At 47.1% G+C, this 25,125-nt stretch overlaps 1 pseudogene; it reads left to right on the top strand.

Moving 5' to 3' along the window:
* Positions 1-399: 399 nt before the first annotated feature.
* The window catches only part of LOC143934786 (uncharacterized), a 114,368-nt pseudogene continuing 89,642 nt past the window's right edge, over positions 400-25,125 (top strand).

The following is a 25,125-nucleotide window of genomic DNA, read 5'->3' as shown; positions in this document are numbered from 1 at the left end:
AAGGGGGGGGGATCCGGCGAAAAACGGTCCGGAGGCCGCGAGCGCCGCGCTCGCGCCGTCTCCCGGCCGGGCCGCACTGCCGCTGGGGTCGACTCACCCAGCGCCGCTGCTAGCCGTGCCTCCAGCCATCCAGGGCCCCTGGACGCCGATTCAGCCTTCAGCCGGGCAAAAAGATCTTCCACCGCCGCCATAGCTCAACTCAGCTCGCTCCTACTCTGCAGACTGAGGAGGGGAGGAGCCACCCCCTCTAAACTATACTTCTGCTCCTCCCCTCCCAGAACGAACCCTGTACCGCCCTCTCAGTCCCTGTTAACCCTGGTCATGCCGCCCTGCGCCTACTCTGTCGAGTTCTGCTCCGGGCTTTCTGGACAAAGTTGTCGAAAAATAGGATCCTTCGGAATGCGGTGACGTTCGTTTCGTACGACGGGACTACTTAGAAGCCAGCAGCCAATAGCTTTCGTCTCATAATTTAATCTGAGCATGCGTGGCACTTTGTCCGTCGGAATTCTCCACAAACGACCGGAAAAAGTGATTTTTTTTTTGTCGGAAAATTTTAGATCCAGCTCTCAAATTTTTCAAAGTCCCATAAAGTCCGACAACATAATCCAATCGGACCTTTTCCGTCGGAATTTCGATCCGTGTGTACAGGGCATTACTCACATTTGCTCCAGTGCTGTCCTTTTCTCCCTCCGACACTCTGGTCTGTGAGCGGTCCCTTGATGACATCATGTACAATGCAAGGCTATTATGCCCTGTACACACGGTCGAAAATTCTGACGGAAAAAGTCAGATCGGATTATGTTGTCGGAAAATCTATCGGACTTCTATCGGACTTTTCCGAAGGAAAAAGTTTGAGAGCTGGATCCGATTGTGTGTAGAGAATTCCGACGGACAAAGTGCCACGCATGCTCAGAATAAATTGCGAGCCGAAAGCTATTGGCTACTAGCCTCTTTATAGTCCTGTCGTACATGAATTACGTCAACTCGTTCCGAACTATCGGATTTTCCGACAACTTTGTCCGACCGTGTGTACCCAACACAAGTTTCGGCCAAAATCTGTCGGAAAAAATCAGACGGATTTTGTGGTCAGAATATCCAACCGTGTGTACAGGGCATTACTCCTGTATTGTATGTAGAGGATGCAGGAGTGCGACCATGGCTGGAGTACCCTACAGAAGCTAAGGAGAAAAGCTCCTGGGGTCTGGCCACAGCATGTAAAAGACCCTCCTAGAACAAGGAATAAGGTAAGTGATACACCTTATTCCTCTACCCCTAGACGAAAAACTAGCATTTAACCCATGCAGTGGAGGTGGGGGGGGGGGGGGTTTGGGGGTAAAAAATAAGGCATACAGGAAGCAAGATAAAGCCTAATGGTAACCTGTTGGAACAAGAAACTGCCATTACTGACATGTCTTTGAAGGTACAAGCTGTGCAACTGTCACTTTCATCAATTCTTAGTGAGTCCCTGACATTGGACAAGTGTCCAGTCAGAGATGTGCCAGGTCACCAGATTTTCATACTTGTTCCAGCGAAGTAACAGTAGTGAAGCTTTCTCTTTTAAAGCTCAAATAAATTCACAGCAATAAATATAGATAGACATGGTCCTAATATTTCCATTTTGCTATTATAACAGTTGTGCATGGTGTCTAAATATGGCTATGCATTCCAGCAGGCTTCAGAATTAATCCCAGGGCTCTCATCAATCAGCACTCAGTAGCAGACCCGGCCTGATATGCCGCCTTTCTTCCTCTGCAATGCAAGCCTGTGTAAGGACACTTGTGATTGATGAGGGGTGTGGCTGTTACTCGGCTATGCCAGCACAGAGCACTGGAGTGTGAATGTATTAATAAATATTTTCCATTGGAAAAAAAAGTTGACTTTAGGCATTTCCAATAAAAAATCAATCACAAACCATACCATGAGTGCTAAAAGCCTATAAAGCAGGGGCAGGCGGACAGCACCTAGCCCGCCACTGCTAAATGTCCATGATTAATTCATGAGCAGCAGGTGATTGGTTGCCAGGCGATCCTAGCAACCAATCCACCAGCCTGTTAATGTGAAAAGTTAACTTTAGCAGTTCTCGCCCCCATCCAGACCTGTGATGCCGATTTCTGCTCTGCTGTACACCTGTGTAAGGTCGGAGAGTTCTCCCTACACAGTGTGTGTGTGTATGGGGGGGTTGGGTGCAGGGGACAGTGATTTGGGGGCACAGGAAACTTGCTATGGGGTGAGGGGGGCAAAGGACACTATGGGAGTGATGTGATGGGGGACAAAGGACACATTTCTTCAGGGGTACAGGGGGGGCTCTGGAGACAGGGACCCCTTCTTACCTGGGGACAAGGAGCCCATCTCCCCTGGGGTCAGGGAACACTTCTCACCTGGGGACAAGGACCATCTCCCCTGGGGGCAGGGACCCTTCTCACCTGGGGACAAGGACCCCATCTCCCCTGGGGACAGGGACCCCCTTCTCACTTGGGGAGACGGACCCCATCTCCCCTGGGGACAGGGACCCCTTCTCACCTGGGGAGAGGGACCCCATCTCCCCTGGGGATAGGGGCCCCTTCCCACTTTAGGATAGGGACCCCTTCTCACCTGGGGACAGAGACCCCATCTCCCCTGGGGACAGGGACCCCTTCTCACCTGGGGAGAGGGACCACATCTCTCCTGGGGACAGGGGCCCCTTTCCACTTTAGGATAGGGACCCCTTCTCACCTGGGGACAGGGATCCCATCAGCCCTAGGGAAAGGGACCTCTTTCACCTGGGGACAGGGACCTCTTCTCCCCTTTGGACAGGGACCACATCTCCTCTGGGGACATGGACCTCTTCTCCCCTTTGGACAGAGACCCCCTCTCCCCTGGTAACAGGGACCCCATCTCAGGGACCTCTTTCATCTGGGGACAGGGACCCCTTCTCCCCTAGGGACAAGGACCCCATCTCCCCTGGAGACAGGGACTTCTTCTTCCCTTTGGACAGGGACCTCTTCTCCCCTTTGGGTAGGGACCCCCTCTCCCCTGGGGATAGGGACCCCTTCTCACCTGGGGAGAGGGACCCCATCTCCCCTGGGGAGAGGGGCCCCTTCCCACTTTAGGACAGGGGCCCCTTCCCACTTTAGGACAGGGACCCCGTCAGCCTTGGGGGAAAGGGACTTCTTCTCACCTGGGGATCCGGACCCCATCTCCACTGGGGACAAGGACCTCTTCTCCCCTTTGGACAGAAACCCCATCTCCCCTGGGGACAAGGACCCCATCTCCCCTGGGGACAAGGAACCCTTTTCACCTGGGGACAAAGAACCCATCTCCCCTGGGGACAGGGAACCCTTCTCACCTGGGGACAAGGACCATCTCCCCTGGGGGCAGGGACCCTTCTCACCTGGGGACAGGGAACCCTTCCCACCTGGGGACAAGGACCCCATCTCCGCTGGGGACAAGGACCCCATCTCCCATGGGGACAGAGACCCCATCTCCCCTGGGGACAGGGACCCCTTCTCACCTGGGGAGAGGGACCCCATCTCCCCTGGGGACAGGGGCCCCTTCCCACTTTAGGACAAGGACTCCATTTCCCCTGGGGACAAGGACCCCATCTCCCCTGGGGACAGAGACCCCATCTACCCTGGGGACAGGGACCCCTTCTCACCTGGGGAGAGGGACCCCTTCTCACCTGGGGAGAGGGACCCCATCTCCCCTGGGGACAGGGGCCCTTTCCCACGTTAGGACAGGGACCCCTTCTCACCTGAGGACAGGGATCCCATCAGCCTTTGTTGAAAGGGACTTCTTCTCACCTGGGGATCCGGACCCCATCTCCACTGGGGACAGGGACCTATTTTCCCCTTTGGACAGGAACCCCATCTCCCCTGGGGACAAGGACCCCATCTCCCCTGGGGACAGGGACCCCTTCTCCCTTGGGGACAGAGATCTCATCACTCCTAGGGAAAGGGACCTCTTTCACCTGGGGACAGGGACCCCTTCTCCCCAGGGGACAGGGACCTCTTCTCCCCTTTGGACAGGGACCCCATCTCCTCTGGGGACAGGGACCTCTTCTCCCCTTTGGACAGAGACCCCCTCTCCCCTGGGGACAGAGACCCCCTCTCCCCTGTGGACAGGGACCCCCTCTCCACTGGGGACAAGGACCCCATCTCCCCTGGGGACAGGGACTTCTTCCCTTTGGACAGGGACCCCCTCTCCCCTGGGGACAGGGACCCCATCTCCCCTGGGGACAGGGTCTTCTTTCACCTGGGGACAAGGACCCCATCTCTCCTGGGGACAGGGACTTCTTCTTCCCTTTGGACAGGGACCTCTTCTCCCCTTTTGGTAGGGACCCCCTCTCCCCTGGGGACAGGGACCCCCTCTCCCCTGGGGACAGGGACCCCTTCCCACCTGGGGACAGAGAACCCTTTCCACCTGGGGACAAGGACCCCATCTCCCCTGGGGACAAGGACCCCATCTCCCCTGGGGACAAGGACCCCATCTCCCCTGAGGACAGAGACCCCATCTCCCCTGGGGACAGGGACCCCCTCCTCACCAGGGGAGAAGGACCCTATCTCCCCTGGGGACAGGGGCCCCTTCCCACTTTAGGACAGGGGCCCCTTCTCACCTGGGGACAGGGATCCCATCGGCCTTGGGGAAAGGGACTTGTTCTCACCTGGGGATTCGGAACCCCATCTCCCCTGGGGACAGGGACCCCATCTCCCCTGGGGACAGGGACCCCTTCTCCCTTGGGGACAGGGATCCCATCACCCCTAGGGAAAGGGACCTCTTTCACCTGGGGACGAGGGACCCCTTCTCCCCTGTGGACAGGGACTCCCTCTCCCCTGGAGACAGGGACTTCTTCTCCCCTTTGGACAGGGACCTCTTCTCCCCTTTGGACAGAGACCCACTCTCCCCTGGGGACAGGGGCCTCTTTCACCTGGGGACAGGGACCCCTTCTCCCCTGTGGACAGGGACCCCTTCTCCCCTGTGGACAGGGACCCCTCTCCCCTGGGGACAAGGACCCCATCTCCCCTGGGGACAGGGAACCCTTTTCACCTGGGGACAAAGACCCCATCTCCCCTGGGGACAGGGAACCCTTCTCACCTGGGGACAAGGACCATCTCCCCTGGGGGCAGGGACCCTTCTCACCTGGGGACAGGGAACCCTTCCCACCTGGGGACAAGGACCCCATCTCCGCTGGGGACAAGGACCCCATCTCCCCTGGGGACAGAGACCCCATCTACCCTGGGGACAGGGACCCCTTCTCACCTGGGGAGAGGGACCCCATCTCCCCTGGGGACAGGGGCCCTTTCCCACTTTAGGACAGGGACCCCTTCTCACCTGGGGACAGGGATCCCATCAGCCTTGGGGAAAGGGACTTCTTCTCACCTGGGGATCCGGACCCCATCTCCACTGGGGACAGGGACCTATTTTCCCCTTTGGACAGGAACCCCATCTCCCCTGGGGACAAGGACCCCATCTCCCCTGGGGACAGGGACCCCTTCTCCCTTGGGGACAGAGATCCCATCACTCCTAGGGAAAGGGACCTCTTTCACCTGGGGACAGGGACCCCTTCTCCCCAGGGGACAGGGACCTCTTCTCCCCTTTGGACAGGGACCCCATCTCCTCTGGGGACAGGGACCTCTTCTCCCCTTTGGACAGAGACCCCCTCTCTCCTGTGGACAGGGACCCCCTCTCCACTGGGGACAAGGACCCCATCTCCCCTGGGGACAGGGACTTCTTCTTCCCTTTGGACAGGGACCCCCTCTCCCCTGGGGACAGGGACCCCATCTCCCCTGGGGACAGGGTCCTCTTTCACCTGGGGACAGGGACCCCATCTCCCCTGTGGACAGAGACCCCCTCTCCACTGGGGACAAGGACCCCATCTCCCCTGGGGACAGGGACTTCTTCTTCCCTTTGGTCAGGGACCTCTTCTCCCCTTTTGGTAGGGACCCCCTCTCCCCTGGGGACAGGGACCCCTTTCCACCTGGGGACAGGGACCCCTTTCCACCTGGGGACAAGGACCCCATCTCCCCTGAGGACAGAGACCCCATCTCCCCTGGGGACAGGGACCCCCTTCTCACCAGGGGAGAGGGACCCTATCTCCCCTGGGGACAGGGGCCCCTTCCCACTTTAGGACAGGGGCCCCTTCTCACCTGGGGACAGGGATCCCATCGGCCTTGGGGAAAGGGACTTCTTCTCACCTGGGGATTCGGAGCCCCATCTCCACTGGGGACAGGGACCTCTTCTCCCCTTTGGACAGGGACCCCCTCTCCGCTAGGGACAAGGACCCCATCTCCCTTGGAGACAGGGACCTCTTCTTCCCTTTGGGTAGGGACCCCCTCTCCCCTGGGGACAGGGACCCCATCCTACCTGGTGAGAGGGACCTCTTTCACCTGGGGACAGGGATACCTTCTCCCCTAGTGACGGGACCCCATCTCCCATAGGCACAGGAACTCCATCTCCAGACCATGCTGGCTGGCAGGGCTGGCATCATCCACCGTTAGGTGCCAGGATAGAGAAGGGGGCAGTAAAATCCAAATCTGCGGGCCAACATGCTCCCTCAGGATGAACTGGCTTTGTATTAGTGAAGCACCTTAAAGTGAGGTAAACCTGTACTGTTATTATTACTGTGTTAGGATTATTATTATCTTCATTTATTAGCAGGTGAATGCGGCCCTCCACGCATTTACATACATTGAATCCGACCCTTCAATGGAAAAAGGTTGCTGATTCCTGCTATGAAGGGATAACCAAGTTGGGCGGCTTTAACGGCAACTTTCTGCTTTGGTGGGCACTGAGCCCCTTTTACATTTTTGGAATTGTTTTATTGTATTAGAATGATAATAAAGATGGAGTTACATTTTACTTACTTTCTCAGTAATTACAGTCTTTCTCTTGCAGGGTCTGAAAATTGTTCCACCCATCGTGAGGAAGACGCAAGCTGTGCAGAATTTTGAAGAGCAGATAAAGCGAGATGCTCTGCAGATCAAGGTGTCTGGAAATAACATTAGCACTGTAGGTGTTATAAAGCTCTTTATTATCTGCATGTCTGCATATACACGCTGATCAACTGTGGTAATCCTAGGATTTACTGTAATCCCAAAAAAGGAGGAGGCAGCCGCTGCTGTCTGTACCGGTGTGGTGTCTTCATATGAAGGAGAAGCATTACGTGTATGTGGGGGAGGAAGGCTGGAACAGCTGTTCAATGCTGTCCAATGGAGCCGTGGATGGATATCATAGCTTAGTTTATCAGAAAAGTGGGGGGCATTTAGTTGTCGCTGTATTAACCTTATAATTACTTACTAGTTAAGTGATATGTTTATGAACTAGGTTAAAAACCTATTTACGGGCTCGTTCACATGTGCTGATTATGAAGAAAGAAGCAACACTCATGAACCGCTTGCCGACCAGCCGCCATTTATACTGCGGCAGGTCAACTTTCTTACGTAAACCGCCGAAGGTGTAGGTTGGGCTTTGCACAGGAGACAGCGGGGCGCGCGCATGCCGAGCACCACGTTAGCAGTGTACAGAGACAGAACAGGAAACTGCCTATGTAAACAAGGCAATTCCCCATTCTCATAGTTCCCAACTGTCCCTGATTTCGAGGGACTGTCCCTGATTTGGAGCAATGTCCCTCTGTCCTCCTCATTTGTCCCTCATTTTGGTCTGATCTATATAGATGTATATAAAATGCACTTTTTATCTTTCAAAAAGCGTTTCCCAGCGCTAAACCTTTCATCCAAATTACAAATGTCTGCATTTGTAAATTTTAAAAGCCAATATAAAGGAATAGTAGTGGTAAAAAAAAATCCCTTGTGGATTTAAATAACCTTTTTTTGATTCTCCTTTAACCAGTTCCCGACCGGCGCACGCCGATGTAATTCGGCAGAATGGCACGAGCAGGCATATTGGCGTACAGGTATGTCCAATCTTTAATGCCGCCCTGCCATTGCGAGGCCAGGCCACATGCCTTCAACATGGGGGGGTATGTGCTTTGGGGCTACCTCTGGCTGTAAACTGTGTTTGTTATGCTTCAGTTTGTGAATGAACAGGAAGCCTCAGGGCGCTTCCTATTCATTCATCTGTGCAGCTAAGGCTGCAAAGAAAGGGACTGATAAATCTATATCTTCAGTCACCTTCGGTTGGAGAAGGCCCTGTTAAGCCTCATACACACGATAGGACTTTGTACAAACTTTCCCTTGGATTTTTGTACAAAGGGCGTCGGCCCTGAACTTGTATTGCATACACACAGCAGGACTTTTTCAGCCAACTTTCACCAAATCATGTGGGTTTTCTGCTCTTTACCGCCACCTTTGGTCAACTTCTGTATTGTTGTCTGATCTTTTGCATTGGTTCTGAGCATGCCTGTTTGTACTTTGTACAAAAGTCCTATGGTTTTCTGTACACACGATCAGACTTTGCTCCATCGGACTTTTGTTGCCAGAAAGTTTGTCCGTTCGCACAGCCAACAAAAGTCAGATGAAAACCAAAAAAGTCTGTCCGATGGAGCGTACACACGGTCGGATGTTGCTCCAAAACAGCTAATTTGCATGTTTGTTGTCAAAAAGTCTGATCGTGTGTACGGGCCTTTAGACTTCCTGTTGTTAAGGCCCATACACATGATCAGACTTTTTGACAACAAACATGAAAATTAGCTGTTTTGGAGCAACATCCGACTGTGTGTATGCTTCATCAGACAAACTCTGTGTGTACAGAGAGCCATAGGACTTTTGTACAAAGTACAAACAGGCATGCTCAGAACCAATGCAAAAAATCAGACAACAATACAGAAGTTGACCAAAGGTGGCGGTAAAGAGCAGAAAAATCGCATGATTTGGTGAAAGTTGGCTGAAAAAGTCCTGCTGTGTGTATGCAATACAAGTCCAGGGCCGACGCCCTTTGTACAAAAATCCAAGGGAAAGTTTGTACAAAGTCCTATTGTGTGTATGAGGCTTTAGTTAGATTCAGTGGAGGCCTGTCCATAAGAGGTGCCAGGGCGCCCCCCCCCCCCCCCCTCCTATGTAGTAAAAAAAAAAGTAAAAACATTTTTTTTAAAACATGTCCCTTTAAGAAATTATTTTTTTCTTTTGTTTACATTTCCCTCCCTATGTGCACTGGCGCCGAGTGCAGTGCAATATAGGAAGCGCCACGTCTATGCAATCACAAATCGCAATCTATGCAATGGCCGAGCAAGTGCATAGACTTGCACTTGAGTGAGCGGTGGGCGGTGCTTCCGACGTCACTCAAGTAAGTGACGTTGGCACGGCACTTCTCTCTCCTGCCCGCCTGAGACTGGATCAGGTAAGGGGCTGCCGAACACCGATATTAACCCTTTATTTAAATCTTGTTTGGGGGGCAGGTATGGGGGTTAATGCGTGGTCGGCAGCATTAACCACCATACCTGCCCCTCAAACAAGATTTGCAGGTTGTAGATATGTGCGATTTGCATGTTAGATATGTGTGATTTACAGAATGCAGATATGTGCTATTTGCAGGTTGTAGAATTGTGCGATTTATAGGTTGTAGATCTGTGCAATTTGCATGTTGTAGATATGTGCGATTTGCATGTTGTAGATATGTGCAATTTGCATGTTGTAGATATGTGCAGTTTACAGGTTGTAGATATGTGCAATTTACAGGTCATAGATATGTGCAATTTACAGGTTGTAGATATGTGCAATTTACAGAATGCGGTTTACAAAATGCAGATATGTGTTATTCACAGGTTGTAGATATGTGCGATTTGCAAGTTGTAGATATGTGCGATTTGTATGTTGTAGATATGTGCGATTTGTATGTTGTAGATATGTGCGATTTATAGGTTGTAGATATGTGCAATTTACAGGTTGTAGATATGTGCGATTTGCATGTTGTAGATATGTGCAATTTACAGGTTGTAGATATGTGTAGTTTGCATGTTGTAGATATGTGCAATTTACAGGTTGTAGATATGTGCAGTTTACAGGTTGTAGATATGTGCAATTTGCATGTTGTAGATATGTGCAGTTTATAGGTTGTAGATATGTGCGATTTGCATGTTGTAGATATGTGCAATTTAAATGTGCAATTTACAGGTTGTAGATATGTGCAATTTACAGGTTTTAGTGTATAGAAGAACACCATAAGATACAATAAATAGGACTCTAGGGGGGAGGTGTGTGATCCGCTAATGTTGGGGTATTACCTTGACTTGGGTTCTTGGGTTTTAAGAAATGTATGAACTTAAAAAAAAAAAAAAAAAATGGAGACACAGCGTTTAGAGTTTCCCTTTAAAATGAATCGTTTGTTGCTTTCATTACCACTACTTAATATTACGGCAAGTAGTGTGAAAATTAAAGCTTCCTGGCTGCACTGCTGTTTCCAATGCTCACTAGCTGTGTATGCATGTTACGGTGTGTTAGTGTATGGTATGAAAGAATTAAGTGTGTAAGAGAGGAGTGACACAACTGCCACATGAAATCTGCCCGTATTGTGTGTACGTGTCAGACTATATTACTGTGTGAGATTGTTGGGCACAGTGGCTGACTTGTGCTTTGTACACATCACATGCTGCAACTGCATACATATCATGCAATGTTACGAAGTATGATTGGTAGACTACTGCTGCCTGTTTTGCAGTATACTGTATAGGTATATGCATGTGACATACAATCTGGAGGAGCAAACTGAGCTTATCACTGAGGGAGAAGGACCTGGGTATCCCTGTAGATTGTAAACTGAATAAAAATATGCAAAGCTAGACATGTTATTGTGTTTAAGGGAATTTATATAGTAGTTCTAGATCACAGGTCTCCGAAATGATGGCCTGTGGGCCACTTCTGGCCCACTACGAGGTTTTATCTTCCTTGTAGCTTGGGTTAGTGGCTTATCCTGAGACTGTGCAGAAACTGAGACCTTAATGTAAGGGGGGACTGTAATGGGGACCCTGATGTAAGGGGGGCTCTGGTGTTAAGGGGGGCTGCGGTGTGAAGAGGGGACTTTTGTTGTTAAATGGGGATGTCAGAAGTTATGGGGGAACTTCAGATGTGATTGACAGGCTTCTGATATGAAGGGAGGCTCTGATATGAAGGGGGGGGGGGGGGTTCTAATGTGAAGGGGAGACTTCTGTTGTAAAAGGGGGACTATGATGGCGAGAGGGGGGCTCTAGCATGATGGGGAATATCAAATGTGAAAGGGGACTTTAGATCTGATGGGGGGCTTATAATGTGAAAGTGAAACTCTGATGTAAAGGAGGGGCTCTAATATGGACCTTGATGTAAGGGGGACTGTAACAGAGACACCAATGTAAGGGGGACTCTGATGTGAAGGGAGGTCAGTTGGTCTCCTTTTCTGATGGGGACCCTGCTGTAAGGGGGACTCAGATGGGGACTCTGATGTAAGGGATGTGATGTAAGGGGGCTCTGGTGTGAATTGAGGACTTCTAATGTAAGGGGGGGACTCCTATGTAAAGACAGGGACTTCAGATGTGATAGGGTGGGCTTCTGATGTGAAAGGGGGGCTCTGATGTGAAGGGGGGCTCTGATGCGATGGAAGAACTTCTAATTTGATGTTGGGGGGCTTCTAATGGGGAAGGGGGACTCTGTGATCGGGAGGCTTCTGATTTCAAGGGGAGATATCAGATGAGAAGTCATTAATTTACAATTTTTTTATTCATGTATAAAACGTCAATTTTTTTTTTTTTCACATTGTGAATATTTGTAAAATATACAAAGTGACCCTCATATGGAAAAGTTTGGGACCTACTATAGATCAAACACTCGATGGGCAATTTCTCATAGGCTGTCCTATGACTTCTGAAAATCGTGTCACCAGTGAGTAATTATTTTTTTAAATATATACAGTATATAGTCTGGTAGATCAATCAACTAAATACCTTACATATTTATGGTTTGAACAAAGACTATGATTAGAGTTGGGGGAACAGTTCAAGCTGAGCAAAAGTTTGGCTCGAACATCACCTGTTCGGGGAGCACGCAAATTTGTGGGACGCTCGGCGGGATATTTGTCCCACACCGTGCATTCTAAGGCCCTATTTGGATGAAACAATTCACCTCATGGCTGGTCAGATGCAAGGCTTTGCCCAATCTGTGCACAAAACACAGACAGAGCTATGATTGGACAAAGTCAGGATGACTTTGCCCAATCATGGCTCAGTGCTCGTAGTCCCACCTCACACTATAAAAGGTTCCTTCCCACAGGAACCTTTTGCAGTATGTTGTTGGAGTGGAGATAGATAGGGCTATGTTTGCTACTAATGAGTTAGTGTATTATTGTGACTCTGAGTGTGACGTGTCAGTGTAGTGTTAGTGTAGTCTGAGTATAGTGAGAGTATATTGTGAGTACAGTGTAGTGTTAGTGTAGTCTGAGTATATTGTGAGTACAGTGTAGTGTTAGTGTAGTCTGAGTATAGTGAGAGTATATTGTGAGTACAGTGTAGTGTGAGTACAGTGTAGTGTCAGTGTAGTATGAGTGCAGTGTGAGTATACTGTAGTGTTGTATAGTGTAATTGACAGCAGAGATAGCCAATGGCAGAGACGCTGGATCGTGATGGGGCTGAAAGTGCTGCTAGAATGCATGAAGTTAAAAAACCTTAAGCCTTTGCAACCAATTTCACCCTCTCTCCCTGTGAGTTGCGGACGCAAAAAAAAACAAAACGTTGAAAACCTTAAACTTACTGGTAACCAATGTTTCTCAATCCCCTATCACTAGCGAGGACTTAGCTCTGGGGCACGCCAGCCCACCCTGCCACTGGTTGTCCTTTATATATCTCCATGGATCAAGGAGGTGCTATATCGGTATAGGTAGAGCCTGGTAGACTGAATAAGCCTCTTGCTTCTTGTCTGTGACTCAACAGCAAAACCTCAAGAACCATAATTTCTCACTCTATTCCTGTCAGTCTGAGATTTTTGGGTATTCTCAACCATTTTTTGGTCTCATTTTCTATACATAAAATAACAAGGAGAGCAAGCTCCCCTAATGATGGTCACAGCAGCTGTGCAACTCTTATTAACCACTTCAGCCCCGGCTTAATTTTCAGCCAGAGGTCTTTTTACAATTTCGCACTGCACTGCTTTAACTGGTAATTGCGCGGTCATGCAATGTTGTACTCAAACGAAATTTGCGTCCTTTTCTTCCTACAAATAGAGCTTTCTTTTGATGGTATTTGATTGCCTCTGTGATTTTTATTTTTTGCGATATAAATGGAAAAAGACCGAAAATTTTGAGAAAAAAAGATATTTTCTACTTTTTGTTATAAGAAAAATCGAATAAACTCAATTTTAGTCATACATTTAGGGCAAAATTTATTCAGCCACATGTCTTTAGTGAAAAATAATGTCAATAAGCATATATTTATTGGTTTGCGCAAAAGTTATAGCGTCTACAAACTAGAGTACATTTTCTGGAATTTACACAGCTTTTAATTTACGACTGCCTATCTCATTTCTTGAGGTGCTAATATGGCAGGGCAGTACAAACCCCCCCCCCCCCAAATGACCCCATTTTGGAAAGTAGACACCCCAAGGAAATTGCTGAGGGGCATGTTGAGCCCATTGAATATTTTTTTTTTGTCCCAAGTGATTGAATAATGACAAAAAATTTTTTTTATTGCTCACACATGCTATGGGCATAAGTGAAATTACACCCCAAAATAAATTCAGCTGCTTCTCCCGAGTACGGGGATACCACATGTGGGGGACTTTTTGGGAGCCTAGCCACGTACGGGACCCCAAAAACCAAGCACTGCCTTCCGGATTTAAATATAAAACGCTACCAAAAAAAACTGTTAGCGATCGCAGGGATCAGGCCTGACTCTGCGATCGCTGCAGTTATGTGCTTAGTGTTTTGTAAGTGACAGTGATCGATCGATACTGCACTTGGGTGGGCTGGGCGGAGGGGCAAAAACGCAGGTGCCAGCAGGTATCTGGGCTGATCCTGCTAACAATGCGTTTTTTTGGAACCCTAAACTGCTGGGGACGCTAGTATAGATCTGATCAGATCAGATATTGATCTGTTCAGATACTATACCACTACGGGAGGTGTATGCTTTGCGCGGGGGTGTTAGCGGTACTGGCACTAACCTAGCGCTGTCTGGGGCGACGCAGACCCTGACCCTAAAACCTAATTGATATCACCCGCCGGGTGATCAGGGGGTTAAACCTTTATTGGTTAATAAATGGTGGGTGCCCTGATGCTATAAAAAGCAAACTAACCAGAATCACCCATAACACTTATACGGTGATCACTGGTGAAAGTGTTAACTAGGGGCAATCAGGGGGTTCAAATTTTTATTAGGTAGTATATGGGGGTCCCTGGCGCTATATAAAAACCTGACGGGGAACCTAAATAACTAACTGGCTAACCAGCGTCACCAGTGACACTTATACTGTGATCGCTGGTGAAAGGGTTAACTAGGGGCAATCAGGGGGTTAAAACCATTATTGGGTAGTATATCGGGGGTAACTAGCGCAATAAAAACCTGGCGGTGAACCTAAAAAAATAACTAGCTACCTAGCGACACTAGTGACACTATTGCAGCAATCAGAAAAATTATCGCTTAGTGACACTGGCAAAAGGGGGTGAAAGGGTTAACTCTAGGGGCAATCAGGGGGTTAAACCTTTATTGGGGGGTGGTAGGGGCTACCCTGGACCTAACACTAACTGCCCTGACAATTTTTACTGTCACACCTGACACTGAATGCAGTGACACTGTGACTGGGAGGGGGGCGGGGGGCTATCGGGAGGGTGATTGGGGGGGGGGGGGGGGGGGTTGTGTGCCTGTGTGTGCCTATATGTTAGTGTAGTGTTGGTGCACACTTACTTTCACTTCTCCTTGTAGTCCGGTCAAAAAGACCGCCCCGAGGAGAATGACATCACTTCCTCCCTGCCTGTGTTTACTATATACAGTGGGAGGAAGCTTCTCAATCGCCAGGAGCGATCGAGAGGGGATGGCCAGAAACCAACGGCCATCCCTCATCCCGGATCGCTCCTGAAGCGAAGCGGAGAGCCGCATCCAGCGGGAGGGGGTTCGATCGGACCCCCCACCCGCTGCAAGGCAAGCACGTACATATACGTGCTTGTGCCTGTACCTGTACATGCCATTGTGATGATGTACATTGGCATGCGGCGGTCCTTAAGTGGTTAATAGGATCCCTAAAAGATACAAGAACAACCTGTGACTTGTTGGGCAGCACAGTGGCTAAATGGTTAGCACTTCACCTAGCAGCGCCTAGGGCTGCTGGTTCAAATGCCAGCTGTGGCACTACCTGCACAGAGTTTGCATGTTCTCCCTGTGCTTGCATGACTTTCCTCTAAAGATATGCTGGTGGGGTAATTGGCCCTTGTATATGAGTTAGGGAACTTAGATTGTAAGCTCTCTGAGGGCAGGGACTGATGTGAATGTTCAATACATACCCTGTTTCCCCGAAAATAACACCTAGCATAACCTTTTAGGTCTTATTTACAGGGTAGCGCTTTTTTGGGGGGAAACAGGGTAGGGCTTATTTGGGGGGTAGGGCTTATATTGCAGCCATCACCGTCAATCACGCTAGGTCTTATTTTCGGGGAAACAGGGTATGTAAAAGCACTGTGCAAATCATAGCACAATGTAAGTACCTATAATACATATATTTATCTCTCTGGCATCTATCGGAACTGATATATCAGTTCTAGATGGACTGTCCCTTTAATTTAATACAATCACAATGCATTCATTTGTTCTATGTTCACTAGTACCCTACTAGTGGTCTACTGAGGGCTATTTGTTGCTTTGCTTCTCTGCAAAGCCATCAGGCAAGCCATATAAGAGCTGTCTCAGTGTTTACGCCGGTGAAATTCACAGTAATCCCAATGGAATGTCTAATCATTATATGTTTAAGATGATATAAAATTAAACGGCATTCTTTTGCTTTATATTATTACAGGCAGTAAAGTGAGTACCTACAGGCCATTGTTAGATATTGCTTCTTAATGACTTTAGTAGGAAATATGAAAAAGTGTTTTGTAGATTTAACGGCATAGTGTTTTGTATTAAACATTTAAATATGAAATTATTTTTTTCAGTCTTTTTACTGTTTTTAATTCCTATTTTATACTTTACCTTATTTTTCAAGTGTTTTAGATGACAGTAAATAGTTGGTCCCTTACTGCAGTGATGGGGGCACCCTGGGAGATTCTGGGGCCCCTAAATGCAGCCTTCTACTTTCCATTAGTGCTGTACACATGATTAATTATGCATTTGCTAATCAGCAAAAGAAATAAGGGAAGAGAATTGTTCAAATTCTATTAGTGATTAACCTGCATTTGAGAATGAACTACTTTAAAGTGTGTTTATTATTTAAATTCACACTTCATATGAATTAACAGCAGTACCAAAAACATTATTGGTATGAGTAAAACAAAATCTGATCTGAATAAGAAATTGCTCAATCACATGACCTCAAGTCTTGGAAGCATTAAACCCCATGATCTCTGACTACCCAGAACCCTGACTGCTCTATTGTGATCCAGCAAAATGGCCGGGTTGTGGGATATGAAAAATTAGATTTCCTATTGTGTCCCCAAAAGATGATTGGTGGTGGCACTCAGGATCCAACTAGATGCAGGATTCTGTGAAAGATTTAATTCTATCCAAATCTTTATGAAAAATGCTGCAGGTGAATTGTAAACAGCTCTTTTTTCAGCAGGGAAGCTGGTCAGAGTTGATGGGAAGATGGATGGAGCCAAATACAGAGCAATCTTAAGGCCCGTACACACGGTCGGACTTTTTGACAACAAACATGCAAATTAGCTGTTTTGGAGCAACATCCGACTGTGTGTACGCTCCATCGGACAAACTTTTTCTGTTTTCATCGGACTTTTGTTGGCTGTGCGAACGGACAAACTTTCTGGCAACAAAAGTCCGATGGAGCAAAGTCCGACCGTGTGTATGCAAAAGCATCGGACTTTTGTACAAGGTACAAACACGCATGCTCAGAACCAATGCAAAAGATCAGACTACAATACAGAAGTTCACCAAAGGTGGCGCTGGAGTCATTGAACGTCCTCTTTTGAAGCGGCGTCAGTACGTTGTGACGTCATTACGTTCGTGTTTGTTGTCAAAAAGTCCGACCGTGTGTATGCAATACAAACTTGTGGACCACGCCCTTTGTACAAAAGTCCACGGAAAAGTTTGTACAAAGTCCGACCGTGTGTATGAGGCTTTAGAAGGAAACCTGTTATGCCACGTACACACACGACTGGACTTTTCAACGGACTAGGTCCGACAGTCTTCCCGACGGACTTTCGGTGGAGTTCTGGCGGACTTTCTGAACGAACAGATTTGGACACACACAATCACACCAAAGTCAGATAGAACGTGATGACGTGCGACCGGACTAGAATAAGGAAGTTCATAGCCAGTAGCATACACACGAACGGATTTCTCGGTCCGGCGGAGTTCTGGCGGGTAAAATTTAAAACATGATCTATTTCTAGTCTGCCGGATTTTTTGGCAAGCAAAGGTCCGATGGAGCCCACACAATCGAATTGTCCGACGGACTTGTTCCATCAGACCTTTGCTGTCAAAATCTGGTCGTGTGTCCGCGGCATTAGAGTATGCAAAAGACTTGAGACTGTGGCGGAGGATCACCTTCCAGCAGGACGACCTTCGACATATTTTTTTTTCGCCTTCCTCTGGATCAATTGTGGGCATAAAATTGGGTATTTGGATTGTACGATTATTTTTTATTTTATTTATTTGTTTTTAAGGTTGAACTGGATGGACTTGTGTCTTTTTTCAACCTGACTAACTATGTAACTATGTAACTATACAGCCAAAGTTACAGTGAAATAGTTTAAATTAAAGCATGTGAACATTTCAAGGGGTATGAATACTTTTTTAAGACACCGTAGCAATTTATGCAGATAGCAGAAGCATTTAGCAAATTAAATTAGATATATAAGCCCTTGTACACACGGTCGGACATTCCAACGGAAAATGTCCGATCGGACCGCGTTGTCGGATAATCCGACCGTGTGTGGGCTCCATTGGACTGTTTCCGTCTGAATATCCGTTCCAACAAAGTTTTAGAGCAGGGCTATAAAATTTTCCGACAACATGATCCAATCGGACTTTTTCCGATCGTTTGTGGATAATTCCGATCAGACAAAGTGCCACGCATGCTCAGATCAAATTCCTAGACCAAAGCTATTGGCTACTAGCCTGAAAGTAGTCCCGTCGTAATGAAATAACGTCACCACGTTCTGAACGATCAGATTTTCCGACAACATTGTAAGACCGTGTGTATGCAACAGTTTCGGACCAAATCCGTCGGACAAAATCCAATGGATTTGGTTTTCATAATGTCCAACCGTGTATACAAGGGCTTATATATATCTAAATTAATTTGCTAAATAAATTTGCGTACAGTTATAAACTTTTATACAATTGCTATGAAGGCAAACTAATTTCACATTATAGAAGCACCCAAACTTTTAACAACTTTGCAAGGGGGCCCATGATGCATAATTAAGAATCAAAGATCAGCGCAAGGAGTAGGAGATATTCCAATGATTCTGAAAATCCATTGCAACTTGTCTCTGACTGTTCACTGTTCAGAAGAAACAGAATTAATCCTTTCACTGTGCTCATGCCACAGATGGCATCACAAAAGATTGGGAGCTTGGTGATCTCTTCTCCATCATTTACATGCCTGCCATAATTTCCTTTATCTTCACACTGGTGTGCCCGTCTTAGAAATATTATACTGCTTTCAAGCTTGAGGTACAAAGAAAAGTACTTGACATTGAGAGTTTCCAGTGGTGAAGTATTTATTATGTATTTAGATTGCATCAAAATAGAATAACCTCTTATAATTATCTCAAGTCATTGAGATGGTACTTCTGTACAAAATCCCAACTTGATCTTGAAGGTTTATTTCTTAGTATGGCTTGTAATAGAGGACATACTTTTACCCCATAGAGAAAAAATTTTTTTCAATCTTAATCTAAGCACTAGGTTTAAACATCGTTTGATAACAGATTAAAAAGAACAATAAAACAAAAATAAAGGCAGCACTACATAGCAAAACACAGTCCGATTTTTCCAGGTGTGCTATCATACAATAGTGCAACCAGGGTTTTTTTTTTCCTCTGAGAATAGGTGCAGGAACTCCCCCCATCAGAGTCACCCTTAGTCTCTGCCCCCTACCCACCTCTGACCACCGTCCCTTGATTCCACCCCCTACCCGCCTACCAGTACTGCCCCTTATAGAGGATACAAAACCAAGTATCATTTTGTGGTACTAAATCATTTATATGGAACATGTTAATGATAAAAAGAAAAGCAGTAAAATAGATCCTCTGCAGCCAGCAACAATAGAATCCCAGCAACAATGGACTCCACCCCAGCAACAATGGACTCCACCCCAGCAACAATGGACTCCACCCCAGCAACAATGGACTCCACCCCAACAACAATGGATTCAGTGCAGTAACAGTGAACCACCCACAACAAAATATCCACCCAAGCAACATTAGACCCTCCTCCCCAGCAGCAACAACAAATCTCCTCCCAGCAGCCGGCATCAACAGATCCTCCAGTAGACAGTAAAAATAGACCTCTCCCTCAACATTAGATTCCTTCCAGAAACATAAGACCCCCCCAGCAACAATATGTTCCCCATCAGCAACAATAGATCCTCACACAAAATCACATTCCCACCAGTGACAATAGATCCCCCAGAAGCCAACATCAATAGGCCCTCCAGCACATCCCACACCCCATGCTATTACATACATTCAGTGCTGGAGGTGCCGGAACTCCGTTCCCTCGCCTTCTGGCTGATAAAAAGCCCTGAGTGTAATACAGCCAATTTAATCCAGGTGTACTCTCATACAATAGTGCATCCATGTACAAAGTCAAAGATGAGCTGCAAGATGTCGGAACTTCCGCCTTCACTCTTCACCTTCCAGTGAAGATGGAAGTTCCGATATCATACCGGAGACCCTGAGAGTGAGCTCATTAGCATGTGATTCACCCAGAGAGAGCGTTCAAAGTAAAGTTCTGGTGTTTATGCTTTTTATGCAGTTATTTCTGGTAAGAGTTTGATTCAAATGGGGTCTCTCTTATCCCCCATTTTTTCATGTGTGGAATTGTTGGTGACAGCTTTCCATCTCAGTGTGGGAATCAAACACCGTTTGGACTTTTCTATACAGATATTGTGGAGCTAATATAGCATAGGTTTGCAGCTCATCTTTGACTTTATATATGCATGCACTATTGTACGACAGTACACCTGGATTAAAGACGGAAGTAAACCCTGATGAGTTTACTTCCTCTTTCATTCCCTGCAAAGGCAAAGCATAATGGACTACTATGCATTGCATAGTAGTCCATTATGTGTCACTTACCTGACACAGGAGCCAGCGAAGTCGCAGCTGTCCCCTGTAGTCCGCCGCATCCATCTTCTTGGTGGGGTCTCGCAGCTCCGCCGCTGTCATTCGGCGAAGCCTTGATGACGTCACTCCCGCGCATGCGCACGGGAGCCGACACGCGCGGCAGCTCTGTCGTTGAGAATGCCGCGCTCAGTGCACCTGCGCGCCGCTGTCTACGGCGCATGCGCCGTAGACAGCGGTGCCTGTTTTCGGGAAAATATCTCCTAAACCATATAGTTTTAGGAGATATTTCTTGGACCTACAGGTAAGCCTTAATCTAGGCTTACCTGTAGGTCAAAGTGGCTTGTAAGGGTTTACAACCACTTTAATTGGACTGTGTTGCACTATTGTATGATAGGACACCTGGAATAATCGGACTGTGTTTTGCTATGTAGCGCTGCTTTTAGGTTTGTTTTATTGCATCTCATAAACTTGCCATTGGTAGGTGTGTGTGGTAGCTGCTTCAGACCTAATTGGTCATAAGATTAACCCATTCAGGGAGTTTTGAATTCTTTCACATATCCCACAAGCGCTTGATTTTGTAGGAAGGGGCTTGATTGTTTGTTAGATTAAAAAGAACGTTGTTAAAGGTAATTCTTACTTTATCTATTCCTCTTAAGTGGGTGATGTTCTTGATTGCCAAGCAACCACTTAGCACATTGAAAGAGCACTGCATGGCAATGGAAGCACAGGTGGGCTGGGAACCCTTAACTTGGGGGGCTAATACAAGCAAGAGGCTCTTTCATGGTAGAGACAAATTTCAGTGGGCTGACGTGACACACTTTCCTATCATGCATCATCAGCTTCCTTCATAGCTCTCAGGATTCATTCACATGACATTTCAGAGTCACAATCGAAGTCGATGGTGGAAGACTTACCTGTTGCTGTGTATAGTAGGGGAGCTATTGTATATAATGTCTACCCCGTATCATTGGTAGTGGGTCCTTTTCTGGTCAATGTCTGAATAGTGAAGCATCTTCACTCATGAACCTGTCCAACATATCATTCTAGTACTGGCTTGAGGGCAAATACTCATTTGATGGGCACTGATAGGTGGCACTGATGGGTACTAATAGGCGGAACTTATGGGCAATGATCGACACCACTGATGGGCGGCACTGATGAGCAGGCACTGATGGGCACTGAAAGGCAGCACTGACTGGCATCACTAATGGGCACTGATTAGCACCACTGATGGGCACAGATTGGCATCACTGATGGGCACTGTTGGAGCTGCACTGATAATCAGTGCCCTGATTATCTGTACAGGTCTCCCCTGTGGGGAAATGATGCTGATTGGCTCTCCTCTCCTCACATGCTGTCAGTGTGAGATGAGGAGAGCCGATAACCGGAATTTCCGTGTTTACATGTGATCAGCTGTGATTGGACACAGCTGATCACATGGGTAAAGAGCCTTGTCATCAGACATATGATGTCATATGACAACCTCACAGAACGAGAAATCCATCCCACCACTGTCATTAGCGTGCTGGCAATGGATAGGCCTTTCTACTGAGGTTGTGACTGCTTTCTGGAGAAAACAAGCTGTAAGATTTTGCACTTTTTTTTTATCCACCTGAGAAGTAGCAGTGCATCCATAAGGGCGCACTGTGCCGCCCCTCTCTCCTACCACCCCCTCTAGCACCAACAGATTCATGCTATGCATGAATCTATCTATCTATTGCTGCCGCTGCCACCCCCTATTCAGGCACCGAACCCCTTTTCGAGAGCTGGGCGTCGGAATTACAACAGCGGGGGTGTTTTTGAAGCACTTGATTAGAGCCATAGACTCTAATACGCGTCAAAAGAAAGGGGACCTGCGAGCGCCATGCTGGATGTTCGCAGGTCACTCAGCTGTGTTAGAAAAGTGAATGAATATTCGCTTTCCTAACACTAAACCGCCTCTCTGCCAATCAGGTGCTTGGATCTGTTACCCGTCACCTGATTGGCTGAAACGACAGGCGTCCAATCATAGCAGAGGACGGGAAGAGAGGACGGGAGAAGACAACGCCCATGAAGACAGGGTAAGTGCAGATGGCGGGTGGGAGGGCACACTGGCAGCATTTGATATGGCACAGTGGGAGCATTTTATGGAGCACAATGGCAGCATTTGATGGCACAGTGGCGGAAATTGATGGGCACAGTGGCTGCGATGGATGGCACAGTGGCTGTGTTTAATGGTACAGTGATGGCAATTGATGGGTATAGTGGCTGCGTTTGCTGGCACAGTGGCTGCATTTGATGGTACAGTGGCTGAGTTTGATGGCACAGTAGTGGCAATTGAAGGGCACAGTGGCTGCGTTTGATGGCACAGTGGCTGCGATTGATGTTTCCGTTTGTTTGTGCCCCCCCCCCCCCCCCCAAAAAAAATTTTTTGAGCATCAGCCACCACTGGTTCTGAGATGTATTTAGCTGATTTTAACTTAAAGAGTACTAGACTACACTGCACTAAATAGTTGATGGAACATCTCAAGGAGAGTACAATCAGAATAGAGTATATTGTATGATCAGCCCTAGGTCTTGTTCACGCTGAGACAATGGATCTAAATGCTTGCACTGAGCTAAAGAGATTGGCACACACATCGTTGAAAGGGACGGGGGTGTCTCAAATGCTTTTTGCAGAGGTTAGGCCTTGACTTATTATCTATTGATTCTCATAGAGCGTTTTATTCATGGGAGGAATGCTATCCAAAAAAAACACAATGCACTGGATGCTTTTCTACATCAATACAGAGTGAACAAAAGCCATAAAGCACAATTGCAAGCAGATATGATTCAGTTATGTTATAAAAATATTTTTTAAATAGTAATCATTTCAGTAGTTATTTTTTCCTTCTAGGATTCAAATCACTTTACAAAACATGGTAAATATATGACAAAATATTATGTTACTTGTAAAGATATTTGGCTAATGAATTTCACAGGCTTAAAAAAAAATCAATCTTCAAAATATTTTTTGTGATACAATAGGTCCAAGGATGAGGCGTAAATAACCAACAAATGGAACAGGTATATTGTGCCACAAAACAAATGTCCAAGGTACTTACTTCTCATTGCCCAGATTTCTCTTTGGTCAACATTTTCAAATTGATATTATAGGTACTTTTTTTTTGTTTTTTTTAAATAAAAATAACAAACATGTTAAACTTAAACCTTTGCACAGAGCAGCGCCGATCCTCCTCTTCTCGGGTCACCTGCTGGTGCTCCTGGCCCTTCTCGCTTGACCAGTGACCCCAATAGCAAGTCACAAGTCGCTTGCTATAGGGGCAAACTCCCAAACCCCGCTCTATGCATCCATAAAACACATAGAATCATGGCTCGGCCCCGCCTCCACTTTCTCCTTATAAGCTCATTGGTTGTGATTGACAGCAGTGCCTATGCGCCTATGTCCAATGGGGAGAGAGAGGCCCGGAACAGCCAAGGCTCCCATGCACATCGCTAGATCGAGAGGGGGCTCAGGTGAGTGATAGGGGGGAGGTGAGGGGAGCAGCACACAGAAGGTTAAAAAAGGGAAAAAACAATAGCCTTTACCACCACTTTAAGCTCTCCTCTTGGACAAGAACCAGGTAGCTCCAGGCCCCAAACTATTTATGCACACCCCCCATTCACTTTCTGGGCACCCTTCCCCAGGGATTGGCTGAGACCGCATAAATATTCAGGTTGCTGATTTGCCTTTTCAGGCCACTACATTCTAGAATACTTAAAGTGAAACAGATGCTCATGGGACTTTTTGAGAGTTACGCCAAAAAATTAAGCCATGATATATAAAAAGTTTTACATCTTTATTGTTTGCGTTTTACAATAAAATTTCAGAAGCAAGCTATCGGTCAGCTCTTCAAATTTCCACTTACCTGCTTGCATTATATGAGTGGAAATAAGCTACCCAAACCTGCCACTATACTACCCTAAACTACTCCAACCTGCCACTATACCGCCCTAAACTTCCCAAGTCTGCCACTATACCACCCTATACTACCCAAACCTGTCACTATACCACCCTATACTACCCAAACCTGTCACTATACCACCCTATACTACCCAAACCTGCCACTATTATGCCCTATACTACCCAAACCTGCCACTATACTACCCAAACCTGCTTCTATACTACCCAAACCTGCAAAACAGTGCCTATAGTAGCCAATCATATGTTATCCTTATTTTATTTATCACAGTCAGATCAATGAAATAAGCTTTATGTTAATATTACTAAAGTTGTTGTTGATATTTATTTTTGTAACTTAATTCTGCATAAAACATTTAACAATGTCAATTCATAAGATAATTTACGAGGGTATGTTTAGGGGTGGAATTAGGGGCAGGGCAGGATAGGGGTTGAGTGGGACAACTGGTGGCGAGTAACTCTTCAGGCCTGGCTAGTAGCTCAAGACTTCACTTCAAGGTTCACTTCTTCAGGAGTAATAAAATCCAAGTTGATAGACAACATCTGTGGAGAAACCATGTAATTTAAACATGTAATAAATGTAATATTGAGAAAAGTGTACCCATACAGGGAACACAGTAACTGTACACAGCTCAAATATACAGAGCTCACTTCCCAATATATGTGGTTATACTCACACACCAATCACCAAAGCAAGGTGGCACTGGGATCATTTCTCACCAGATGGCAGGCACCATGGAAGGGCCACTAAATAGAGGGCAAGGCTATCAAAACCCCTAGATGCTTCTCTGCCATTGATTCCCCCAGTTGTACTTCCCCTAGTATGCATGCATATTCTT

The sequence above is a fragment of the Lithobates pipiens genome, unplaced genomic scaffold (assembly GCF_037356315.1).
Source record: "Lithobates pipiens isolate NorthernLeopardFrog02 unplaced genomic scaffold, aLitPip1_a1.2 Scaffold_28, whole genome shotgun sequence".
Taxonomy (NCBI): domain Eukaryota; kingdom Metazoa; phylum Chordata; class Amphibia; order Anura; family Ranidae; genus Lithobates; species Lithobates pipiens.
This window is presented reverse-complemented; position numbering and strand designations above follow the sequence as displayed.